Source organism: Saccopteryx bilineata, chromosome 3, assembly GCF_036850765.1.
Source record: "Saccopteryx bilineata isolate mSacBil1 chromosome 3, mSacBil1_pri_phased_curated, whole genome shotgun sequence".
NCBI lineage: Eukaryota > Metazoa > Chordata > Mammalia > Chiroptera > Emballonuridae > Saccopteryx > Saccopteryx bilineata.
In genome coordinates this window covers 201,547,659-201,560,873 of record NC_089492.1, presented here as the reverse complement: position 1 = coordinate 201,560,873, position 13,215 = coordinate 201,547,659, and positions in this window count along the sequence as shown.

Below are 13,215 nucleotides of genomic sequence, written 5' to 3'. Positions count from 1 at the left end.
GGGCACCTCTCCTGTGTGCCCTGGCCAGGAATCGAACCCGGGACTTCTGCACGCCAGGCCGACGCTCTACCACTGAGCAAACCGGCCAGGGCCGCCATTTTATTCTTTAAAGCTGTATTCCTCTTTTGCTATATTCTTTTCCCACTTTGATCTGTTTACACCATGCCCCTTAACATTTCCTGAAGAATTAGTTTGGTTGTAATGAATTCCTTGAGGTGTTTTTTGTCTGGGAAACTTTTTATTTCTCCTTCAATTTTAAATGATAACCTTGCCGGATAAAGTAGTCTTGGTTTTAGGTTCTTGTTCTGCATTACTTTGAATATTTCTTGCCATTCCCTTCTGGCTTCAAGTGTTTCTGTTAAGAAGTCTGATGTCATACTTATGGGGGCTCCTTTGTAGGTGATAGCCTTTTTTTCTCTTACAGCTTTTAATATTTTCTCTTTATCACTTAGCTTTGGTATTTTAATTATGATGTGTCTTGGTGTAGGTTTCTTTGGGTTTCTTTTTAGTGGAGTTCTCTGTGCTTCTTGAATTTGTGAGAGTTTCTCGTGCGTTAATTTAGGGAAGTTTTCAGCTATGATATGATTGAATAAAGCCTCTATCCCTTGTTCTTTCTCTTCTTCTTCAGGAACCCCTATGATGCGGATGTTATTTCTCTTTATGTTGTCACAGAGCTCTCTAAGAGTTTCCTTAGACTTTTTGAGTCTCTTTTCTTTTTTCTTCTCTGCTTTCATGCCTTCATTGCAGTTGTCCTCCAACTCACTGATTCTATCCTCAGCTCCATCCATCCTGTTTTTAATTCCTTCATTGTAGTCTTCATTTCTGATATTGTATTTGTCATCTCCGACTGATTCTTTTTTTAATATTTCAATATCCTTTTTTATACTTGCTATTTCTTTATTTAGGTGTTCCTGATGACCATCCATTGTTGTTCTAAAATCCCTAAGCATCCTTACAATCATTATTTTAAACTCCGCATCCGGAAGTTTGATTATGTCCATATCACTCAGTTCATCTCCTGAAGGTCTTTCTTGTGGTTTCATTTGGACTGCACTTCTTTGTCTTCTCATTGTGCCTGGGTGTCTGGGTGTTTTCTTTGTAGAGCTGGTTGAGTCTAGGCTTGGTGTTGTCTGCCTCTAGTTTTTGCTTGTGTTGTTTCTAAGTCTTCTTGGGTTGGCATCAGTTATTATTTGTAATCTACTTTAGGATTTCGGCTGCTTTGAAGTCTTGATTTGTTTGTTTTCTTAACAGGTGATTCTCTTGTTTGCTGATCTTAGCAGGGGGCTTATTTGAAACATTATCCAGGAATGTGGTGGGAGTGACCTGAGGCTCTAAACTGACCTCTTCTGCCAGTTTATCTCTCTGGGGGCGGGTTGCTTTCTCAGCTTCAGTAGGGGGAGGTGTATCTCAGATCTCCATGGAGACCTGAGTTACTGCCCCTCTTCCCCACTTCTTGTTTTCAGCTGTGTCTTGTTGTGCTGATTGGAGCTGGAGAAATGTCTGTATCTCTGACCTGGAAGTTCTTTTGTATTTTGCTTTGTGGAAGGATCAGCCCTTCCCCCAGTTATGGCCGCCTCCAGCACTGAATGAGTCAGGTTTTTTTTTTTTTTGTTTGTTTGTTTTTTTGTCTTTTTCTGAAGCTGGAAACGGGAAGAGACAGTCAGACAGACTCCCGCATGTGCCTGACCGGGATCCACCCTGCATGCCCACCAGGGGCGACACTCTCCCCACCAGGGGGCGATGCTCTGCCCCTCTGGGGTGTCACTCTGTTGCGACCAGAGCCACTCTAGCGCCTGGGGCAGAGGCCAAGGAGCCATCCCCAGCACCCGGGCCATCTTTGCTCCAATGGAGCCTCAGCTGCGGGAGGGGAAGAGAGAGACAGAGAGGAAGGAAAGAGGGAGGGGTGGAGAAGCAAATGGGTGCTTCTCCTGTGTGCCCTGGCCAGGAATCGAACCCAGGACTCCTGCACGCCAGGCCGACGCTCTACCACTGAGCCAACTGGCCAGGGCTGAATGAGTCAGCTTTTTATGTTATCACCTATATTCCTCTCCTCCTCACCATCCATCTCTCTCTTTCTCCTTTCTTTTTGGAAGACAAGCGGGCCCTTTCAACACACCTCACTCCCTGGTTGCCAGGCAAGTGGCTGTGAGCAGTATTTACTGCTCTTTTCCTAGGAGTGAGAACCCAGCCTCACCCCCCACCCTGTTCCTGTAAGCAGGGGAGATTTAGGTGCTCCCTACCAGGTTTGTTGTGGCTTCTTCTTTGCTCCTTGATTTTTGAAAGCTGTTCTTGTAGTCCAGATTTGGTTTTCCATGCTGATTGTTCATAAATTAGTTTATAATCCAGTTCAGTGGTGTGAGCTGGGAGTCTGTGCGTCTGCCTACTCCTCTGCCATCTTTAGGTAATAACATGTCTTCTTGAGGCAAGCTGAGTAAATCTTTAGAACATTTTGCAGTTACACCTGATTAAAAATGAGGAATTTATTACATGTATTTAGAAGCTGAATGTGTAGAAACAAGGAACTGAGCTGCTGTAACTGAATATACTTGATCCTTGTCTGCGAGCTACTGGTCTGGTTCTGCGTTGGATTGGTTACATGGTGCATGACTGTGCCTTTGGAATAAGCTGAAAACAAAAGTGAATATTGATCCAGTCTCCATGGGCCACCGTGTCCTCTTTTTACTGAGAAAGTGGCTCTTGCCCTCCACCTGCCACCTCCCAGCTCACCTGGAGGAGTCTGCTCTGCTCTACCCCACTGGCCACTCTCTGACCCTGTGAAAACCCTGTGGGTAGACCAGCGTCAATGTCCTAAATTATAAAGATCTAATAAAAGTAGCATCAGTGCCAGGCCGTGCTAGAGCCAGACTCTTGTCTTGCTCCAGTGTCACCAAACAAACATGCAGCGCTAGGACAGGACATCAGTTCCATGATGGTCCCTTTGCCATGGCGGGCCTCAGTTTCCCCATGTGCACTAGATCATGGTTCTACTTTTGGGCCTTTAACAACTTTCTGACATTTTATAAATTCCTCTGATATTAAAGATCCAATTATAAATATAATATATGCATCCATCATTAATTCACATGGCCATTATAGAAAATTTAGAAAAAGCCAAAAAGATCTAAAAAAAAAAAAAACAAAAAAAACCAAAGACCATTCACAGCCCCAACACCCCAAGGAAGTAAATACTGATATTTTTAGGTGAGAGAATGTCCTTCCAATAGCATGGCTCTCTATACTTGCTCCATTTATTTGTAAGAAGAACCAGGTATAAAGAAGCTTCTTGCCTGACCTGTGGTGGCGCAGTGGATAAAGCGTCGACCTGGAAATGCTGAGGTTGCCAGTTTGAAACCCTGAGCTTGCCTGGTCAAGGCACATAATGGGAGTTGATGCTTCCAGCTCCTCCCCCCTTCTTTCTCTCTGTTTCTCTCTCCCTCTTTCTCTCCTCTCTAAAAATGAATAAATAATAAAAAAAAATCTTATCCCTGCTCAGATAGCAGTTGCATACACATGTGTATCTGGGCAGCTTTTCTTTTCAGCTCTGATAGTGATAGGGGTTTTCAGTACCTGAAGGTCATCCCAGACATTCCAAGGCCTGTGCACTCCCACCAGCCTCACCTGCCTGGTAACCTCTGGCCTTCTGGAGCTGCAGGAGTCTGCAGCCGTCCAAGCTGTTTCCTCACAGCCTAATATAAGGGAAAGTTGCTATCACACATTCTGCCTGATTTGGGGTCTTATTTCTTTTGTGATTCCTTGGAGTTCTAGAATATCGCTGAGGTTTTTCCTTTTTTTTTCTATTAATTTTAATGGGGTGACATTGATAAATCAAGGTACATATGTTCAGAGAGAACATCTCCAGGTTATTTTGACATTTGATTATGCTACATTCCCATCACCCAAAGTCAAATTGTCTTCTGTCACCTTCTATCTGGTTTTCTTTGTGTCCCTACCTTTCCCCAACCCCTACCCTCTCTTTCCTCCCCACCCCCACCCCGTAACCACCACACTCTTGTCCATGTCTCTGAGTCTCATTTTTATGTCCCACCTATATATGGAATCATATAGTTCTTAGTTTTTTCTGATTTACTTATTTCACTCAGTATAATGTTATCAAGGTCCATCCATGTTGTTGTAAACGATCTGATGTCATCATTTCTTATGGCCAAGTAGAATTCCATAGTATATATGTACCAAAGCTTATTAATCCACTAGTCCACTGATGGACACTGGGGCTGTTTCCAGATCTTCGCTATTGTGAACAATGCTGCCATAAACATGGGGTGCATTTCTTCTTTTGAAACTGTGCTATGGTGTTCTTGGGGTATATTTCTAAAAGTGGGATAGCTGGGTCAAAAGGCAGTTTGATTTTTAATTTTTTGAGGAATCTTCATACTGTTTTCCACAGTGGCTGCACCAGTCTGCATTCCCACCAGCAGTGCAGGAGGTTCCCTTTTCTCCACATCCTTGCCAGCACTTACTCTGTGTTTTGTTGATGAGCTCCATTCTGACTGGTGTGAGGTGCTATCTCATTGTGGTTTTAATTTGCATTCTCTAATGATTAGTGATGTTGAGCATTTTTTCATATCCCTATTGGCCATCTGTATGTCCTCTTTGGAGAAGCGTCTATTCATTTCTTTTGCTCATTTTTTGATTGGATTGTTTGTCTTCCTGGTATTGTTTTACAAGTTCTTTATAAATTTTGGTTATTAACCCCTTATCAGATGTATTGTAAAATATGTTCTCCCATTGTGTGGTTTGTCTTTTTATTCTGTTCTTATTGTCTTTGGCCGTGCAAAAGCTTTTTAGTTTGATATAGTCCCATTTGTTTATCCTGTCTTTTATTTCCCTTGCCCGTGGAGATAAATCAGCAAATACATTGCTGCGAGAGATGTCGGAGAGCTTACTGCCTATGTTTTCTTCTAAGAGGCTTCTGGTTTCATGCCTTACATTTAAGTCTTTTATCCATTTTGAATTTATTTTTGTGAATGGTGTAAGTTGGTGGTCTGGTTTCATTTTTTTGCAGGTTGCTGTCCAATTTTCCCAACACCATTTGTTGAAGAGGCTGTCTTTACTCCATTGCGTGCTCTACCTCCTTTGTCAAATATCAGTTGTCCATGAAAGTATGGGTTTATTTCTGGGTTCTCTGTTCTGTTTCATTGATCTATATACCTGTTCTTATGCCAGTACCAACCTATTTTTTTTTTACCATATTTTTTTAAATTTTTTATTTTTATTTATTCATTTTAGAGAGGAAAGAGAGAGGAGAGAGAGACAGGGGGGAGGAGCTGGAAGCATCAACTCCCATATGTGCCTTGACCAGGCAAGCCCAAGGTTTTGAACCGGCGACCTCAGCATTTCCAGGTCGACGCTTTATCCACTGTGCCACCACAGGTCAGGCATCCAACCTATTTTGAGTATAATGGCCTTGTAGTATAATTTGATATCCAGAAATGTGATACTTCCCACTTTATTCTTCTTTTTCAAGATTGCTGAGGCTATTCGTGTTCTCTTTTGGTTCCATATAAATTTTTGGAATATGTGTTCTATATCTTTGAAGTAAGTCATTGGTATTTTAATTGGTATTGCATTGAATTTATAAATTGCTTTGGGTAATATAGACATTTTTTTTTTCTAAATTCTAATTTCGTTTTAGGTGAGACCTTGATCTTTGACTTCACGAAGGAGAGAATTCAGTCAAGAGACAAAGCGCGGCAAGCGAAGCAAGGAGGTATGGGCCGTGCGGTGCGGGAATCCACTCAAAAGGGGCTGAGCAGGCAACTTGCTGGAGAGCATGAGTGTCCCATTGTCAGAGCTGGGGACAGGAGAACAAGGAAGGGCCTGGGGTAGAAGAAGCAACAGGAGAGAGCCTCGGCCAAGCGGCTCTGGCTCACTGGCAAGTCACAGAGAGGGGGCCTTGGACACTGGTCCAGGGGGCCAGCCTAGGACAAGCCACCGCCACCCATTGCTCCCTCGCCTGCCAGCCCCTAATCAGCCAAAATATAGACATTTTAATGATGTTTATTCTTCCTAACCATGAGCATGGTATATGCTTCCACTTGTTTGTATCTTCCCTGATTTCTTTTATCAATGTTTTATAATTTTCCAAGTAAAAGTCTTTAATCTCCCTGGTTAAATTTATTCCTAGGTAGTTTATTTTTTTAGTTGCAATGGTGAAGGAGATTGCTTCCTTAATTTCTCTTTTTGACAGTTCATTGTTAGTGTATAAAAATGCCTCTGATTTCTGAGTATTAATTTTATATCCTGCCACCTTGCTGAATTCATTTATTAGGTCCAGTAGTTTTTTAATTGAGACTTTAGGGTATTCTATATACAATATCATATCATCTACAAATAATGGTAGTTTTACTTCTCTTTTCCAATTTGGATGCCTTTTATTTCTTCTTCTTGTCTGATTGCTGTGGCTAGAACTTCCTCCAGGACTATGTTGAATAAGAGTGGTGAAAGGGATAACCCTGCCTTGTTCCTGATCTTAAGGGGATTGCTTTTAATGTTTACCTATTGATTATGATGTTGGCTGTGTGTTTGTCATAGATGGCCTTTATCATGTTGAGGTTTGTTCCCTTTATTTCCACTTTGCTGAGAGTTTTGATAATGAATGGGTGCTTGATTTTATCAAATGCTTTTTCTGCATCTATTGAAATTATCATGTGGATTTTCTCCTTCCTTTCATTTATGTGATGAATCACATTGATTGATTTGCGAATATTGTACCAGCCTTGCCTCCCCAGAATAAGTCCCACTTGATCATGGTGTAAGATTTTTTTTATATATTGCTGGATTTGGTTTGCTAATATTTTGTTGAGGATTTTAGCATCTATATTCTTCAGGGATATTTGCCTATAATTTTCTTTCTTTGTGTTGTCTTTGCCTGGTTTTGGAATCAGAATTATGCTCGGCTCATAAAAGGAGCTTGGAAGTCTTTCTTCCTCTTGAATTTTTGTAGTAGCTTGAGAAAGATAGGAGTTAGTTCTTCTTTGAATATTTGGTAGAATTCACTTGTGAAGCCATCAGGCCCAGGACTTTTACTTTTTGGGAGTTTTTTGATAACTGTTTCAATCTCATTTGTTGTAATTGGTCTGTTTAGGTTTTCTGATTCTTCCAGATTAATTTTTGGAAGATTGTATGTTTCAAGGAATTTGTCCATTTCATCTAGGTTGTCTAGTTTTTTGGCATATGGTCTTCATAGTATTTTCTTACAATATTTTGTATTTCTGTTGTGTCAGTTGTTATTTCTCCCCTCTCATTTTTAATTTTACTTATTTGAGTCCTCTTTTTTTCTTGGTGAGTCTGGTTAAAGGTTCATCAATTTTGTTTACCTTTTCAAAGAACCAGCTCCTGGTTTCATTAATCCTCTGTATTGTTTCTTTAGCCTCTATGTCATTTATTTTCACTCTGATCTTTATTATTTCCTTCCTTCTCCTATATTTAGGCTTTAATTGCTGTTCTTTCTCTAGTTCTTTTAGATGAAGGGTCAAGTTTGTTTATTTGAGCTCTTTCTAGCTTTTTAAGGTATGCCTGTAATGCTATGAATTTCCCTCTCAGAACTGCTTTTGCTGTGTCCCATAAATTTTGAGTTGATGTATGCTCATTATCCTTCATTTCTAGGAATTTTTTTATTTCTTCTTTGATCTCATTGTTAACCCATTCATTATTTCATAGCATGCTTTTTAGTTTCCAAGTGTGTGAGTATTTTTCAGTTTTTCTGTTGTGGTTGATTTCTAGTTTCATGTCATTGTGATCGGAGAATGTGCTCAATATGATATCAATCTTCTTAAATTTGTTGAGGCTGCTTTTGTGCCCTAACATGTGGTCTATCCTAGAGAATGTACCAGGAGCACTTGAAAAGAATGTATATTCTGCTGCTTTAGGGTGAAAGGTTCTGAAGATATCTGTTAAATCAAGTTGATCTAGTGTGTCTTTTTTTTTTTTTTTTTTTTTGTATTTTTCTGAAGCTGGAAATGTGGAGAGACAGTCAGACAGACTCCCGCATGCGCCCGACCAGGATCCACCCGGCACGCCCACCAGGGGTGACACTCTGCCCACCAGGGGGCGATGCTCTGCCCCTCCGGGGCATTGCTCTGCCGCGATCAGAGCCACTCTAGCGCCTGGGGCAGAGGCCAAGGAGCCATCCCTAATGCCCGGGCCATCTTTGCTCCAATGGAGCCTTGGCTGTGGGAGGGGAAGAGAGAGACAGAGAGAAAGGAGGGGGGGGTGGAGAAGCAAATTGGCGCTTCTCCTATGTGCCCTGGCCGGGAATCGAACCCGGGTCCCCCGCACGCCAGGCTGACGCTCTATCGCTGAGCCAACCGGCCAGGGCCTAGTGTGTCTTTTAAGTCTGCTATTTCTTTGTTAATTTCTTTCTTAAGGATCTATCTAGTGATGTTAATGGGGTATTGAAATCCCCTACTATTATAGTATTGCTGTTGATCTTGCCCTTTAAATCCATCAAAGTCTGCTTTATATATTTAGGTGCTCCTATATTAGGTGTGTAGATATTCATAATGGTTATTTTTTTGTTGTTGGATTGCTCCCTTTATCATTATGTAGTGAGCTTCTTTATCTCTTATTATTGCCTTTGTTTTAAAGTCCATTTTGTCTGATATAAGTATTGCTGCCCCAGCTTTTTTTTCATTTCCATTTGAGTGAAATATTTTTTTCCATCCTTTTATCTTCAGTCTATGTGCATCTTTTGTTTTAAGGTGTGTCTCTTGTAGACATCATATGTATTGGTCCTGTTTTCTTATCCACACAGCTACCCTATGTCTTTTGATCGCATCATTTAATTCATTTACATTTAAGGTTATTATTGATATGTAGTTGTTTATTGCCATTTTATTATTTAAAACTGTATTCTTTTTTTTTGCTATATTCTTTTTCCCCTTTGATCTGTTTACAACAGGCCCCTTAGCATTTCTTGCAGCATTGGTTTGGTTGTAGTGAATTCCTTGAGGGTTTTTTTTGTGTGTGGAAAGCTTTTTATTTCTCCTTCAATTTTAAACGATAGCCTTGCCAGATAAAATATTCTTGGTTGTAGGCTTTTGTTCTGCATTACTTTGAATATTTTTTGCCATTCCCTTCTGTCCTCTAGTGTTTCTGTTGGGAAGTCAGAAGTCATCCATATGGGGCTCCTTTGTAGGTGATAGCCTTTTTTTCTCTAGTAGCTTTTAATATTTTCTCTTTATCACTTAGCTTTGGTATTTTAATTATGTAATTTTTAATTATGTCTTGGTGTAGATTTCTTTGGGTTTCTCTTTAATGGAGTTCTCTATGCTTCTTGAACTTGTGAGACATTTTCCTGCCTTAATTTAGGGAAGTTTTTTAGCTATGATATGTTTGAACAAAGTCTCTATCCCTTGTTCTTTTTTTTCTTCTTCAGGAACCCCTATGATGCAGATGTTATTTCTCTTCATGTTGTCACAGAGCTCTCTTAGAGTTTTCTCAGACTTTTTGAGTCTCTTTTCTTTTTCTGCTCTGCTTCCGTACCTTCATTTATCTTGTCCTCTAACTCACTGAGATTTGATTCTCAGCTTCATCCAGCCTGCTTTTAATTCCTTCCATTGTGTTCTTCATTTCTGATATTGTATTTGTCATTTCTGACTGATTCTTTTTTATTATTTCTATGTCCTTTTTAATATTTGCTATGTCTTTATTTAGGTGTTCATAATGACCATCTGTTGTTGTTCTAAGATCTTTGAGCATCCTAACAATCATTATTTTAAACTCTGCATCTGGTAATTTTGTTATATCTGATTCATTTAGGTTATTTTCTGGGGATTTCTCTTGAGTCATTTGTTTTGCATTTCTCTGCCTTCTCATTTTGTCTGTGTAAAAGAATGTTTTGGCCACTGGAGTCCACTGGGTGTAGCCTCCGTGTTCCTTAGATTGGTCTGTGTGCAGGCCTGCCACCCACTCTTCTGCTGCTTCCTAGGGTGTTCGGGTATGGGTGTTGCCGGTGCCAGCCCACTGGGGCTGTTGCTGTGTTTTCTTCTTCTCCTTCATGGGAGGGGCTGTGATCATGTGCTTGGGTGTACAAGCCTCGGTGGCCTCGGCCTTCACTCTGCCCCTTAGGTTCGGTATTTTAATTATGATATGTCTTCATGTAGATTTCTTTGGGTTTCTCTTTAATGGAGTTTTCTGTACTTCTTAAACTTGTGAGACATTTTCCTGCCTTAATGGGTGGGGTTATGCTTGGCCCTGAGGGCAAGGATGAGCACTTTGCTCAGCTGCAAGTCTCCGCCTGATTCCGGGCTTTTGCCCCGCCCCTGCAGGAGGAGCCTGCTCGCAGGACAGCTGCAAGTCTTGGCTCCATTGGCCAGGCGGGACTGCGTGCCCATGTTTAGTTGCAGATTCCTCCTGTTCTGGGCTTTCGCTCCACCCCCATAGGAGGAGCTGGCTCTCGTGTCAGGACACAAGCCTCTGTTCCATGGGTGGGGCAAGGTTTAGCTCCTGAGCCCTTGCTCAAGGGCGGGTCTCCAGCCCTTCTGGGGCTCCTGCCCTTCCCCCTCAGGCTGGATTGTAGGCAGCCCACATCTGGGCTTGACCACTTTTGCGCGTCCCCTCCTCCCCAGCCGGGCAAGACCGAGCTCACACATGGGCCTCAGTTGTGGCCAGCCAGCTTCGGCCCTTGCCAATAGAACTGTGCTTCCATGTCCTGCTGCCGCCTGCCCTTGGGTGAGCCCTCAGCCGTATGGGTGGTGGTGCTGCAGCTCAGACCCTAACACTCACTATTGTAGTCCCAAAAGCTCCCTCCTTCTAAGCGACTCTGCTCTGAGTGCCATGGGAGAGCTTGTTTGGCTGGTGTCCTGCTTCCCTTTGCTCGTATTGCTGTTTCCAGGGGAAATATTCACTTCAGATTTGGGGAGTGACTTGACCCAGGGGTTAGGGTAGCTGTCTCTTAAAGTGTTTCTCCCTGTGCCTCCTAGATTACACTCTGTTCCCACTGCTCCAGTCCTCTCCTCTCTCCCAGCCCCCTGGAACCCCAAGTGAGTGGTTTTGAGAGAGGTTTTCTGTGCAGTCCCTTTAAGAAGAATCGTGGGTCTGAGAAATCAGTCTCTTTCTCACAAACAGTATCCTGACTTGTTTCCAGCTAAATACTGTCCATTCGCCTCTTCTAGGCTCTGGGGCTGCAGACTGGGGCTTTGTTCCTGGGACTCAGGACCCTCCCCTCTCTGCTAAACTCACTTCCTGCCACGCAGGTCTCTCCGGGCTGCCGTTTGCTCCAGGGAGCTGGGCAGCCCTCTCCGCATTTCTGCTTTCCCTACCAGTCTCAGTGTTCCTTGGTTGAAGAATCCTTAGTTTAGTCCAAAGTTGGTTTTTCCAGATGATGATTCTTAAAATTAAGTTGTAATCCACTTTGGTTCTGGGAGGTGGAAGTTGGTATGTCCACCTACTCCACTGCCATGTTGTCACCCCTTTTTTATTTTTTAAGTGAGAGAAGGGGAGGCAGAGAGACAGACTCCTGCATGCACCCCCACCAGGATCCACCCAGCAATCCCTGCCTGGGGCTGATGCTTGGATTAACCCAGCTATCCTTGGCATCTTAGGCCAACACTCAGACCAATCAAGACACTGGCTGTGGGAGGAGAAGAGGGAGACGAGGAGAGGGAGGGAAAGAGAAGCAGATCGTTGCTTCTCCTGAAAGAAGAAATAAACTGCCCTGACCAGAAATAAACCTGGAATTTCCATTTGTCAGGCCAATGCTCTATCCACTGAGCCAGCTGGCCAGGGCCCTGTGGAGGTTTTTCTTATCAGCTTTGAAACAGTAAATGCAGAGAACCACAGCTAGAGACCTTAGAGACCACCAATCACAGACGAGGCCTCTTGTCACAGACGGGGAGATGGAGCCCTATTGAGCTGGGGCTATGCCCCAGGTCACAGGAATTAGCCCAATCTTTCCTGACGAAGACTGCTGTGTGGGTCTGTTCAGTGCTGCTACTGTCCTCAGAGGGAGGTGTAGCCTTTAGTTGGGCTGCCTGGGGTGCCACTCACCCTGGGTTCCTCACATGATGCCTTATCAGCCTCTATTAACAGTGAGTGTAGCCCTGGCTGATGGCTTGGTTGGTTAGAGCATCATCCAGAAGCATAGAGATTGCCAGTTCAATCTTGGGTCAGGGCATATACAGGAACAGATTGTGTTTTTCTCTCTCTCTAAAATCAATAAGTAAAAAATATAAAAAGAAAAACAGTGACTGTACAAGAGAGGTCAGAGCAGTTGTCCTCTGCATGTGCCGGCACCTGAGAGGGGTGCAGTGTGGCTTGGTGAGTGTGTGTGAGTCCCTGTGTGTGTATACTTGGGTACCCACCTATGCACACAAGGATCCCCCAAACTTAGGATAAATTTAAAGCAACATTTCTGGGCAACATTAGGTGTGTTTATAAAAACATATGCTAAGGGACAGCTAAGTGGCTTGTTCACAGGGATTTGCTTTATGTCCTATATCATCGCTGGTTTCCTTCCCTTAATGCCATTTCCTTAGCTGTCCAGTTTGCACTGGCTCCTCTTTGGGCTTCATACAAAGCCCTGGGTCTCTGCTGGACCACTGCACGAAAGAGGCACAGGTGCTAGCCACTGCTGAAGCCGTGTGTCTCACAGACAGACATATGTAGAACAATTTTTCAAATACAAGTAGGTATTGTCATGGCTGTTAAATGCAAAAAAAATGTTTAGGTATTCCTCAATTCATCATAACTTTGGATATTATAAATTTTCTAGCAAGGATACTACTCCTATGTAGGGGGTGATATAAATTAGGGCATAAGCAGTACTTAGTCAACATTCTCAGAATGTGGGTGACAGACTTCCCTTTGCAGCCCACAGTTAAAGTTTTGTGAGCTGTGGGCTTGTTTCCCTTTGGTTAGTCAGACAGTGGGTTCAGAGTGGAGCTCCATACATATTCCCAACAGCAAGTGGGGGGGGGGCAGCTGGCCCTCATTAGAGGTGAAGAACCCCAGTCCTACCGTCACCCCTTAGTCCCAGCTTCTGGGGTCCTCCAGTTTGTAGGGCTCTATCTCGTTGGGGGCCAGGCAGGGGCACTGCTTTCTTCTGGGTCCATTCTTTCCTTCTCCCACACAAAGTCTGTGTCTGGTCACTGTGTAATGTGGGAAATGTATTTTCAGATATCCCTGTCTACCCCTGATGGTCTTTTCTCTGAGTTGCAGGTGGAATAAGGAAACAAGTTACTCTTCCTACTCTAC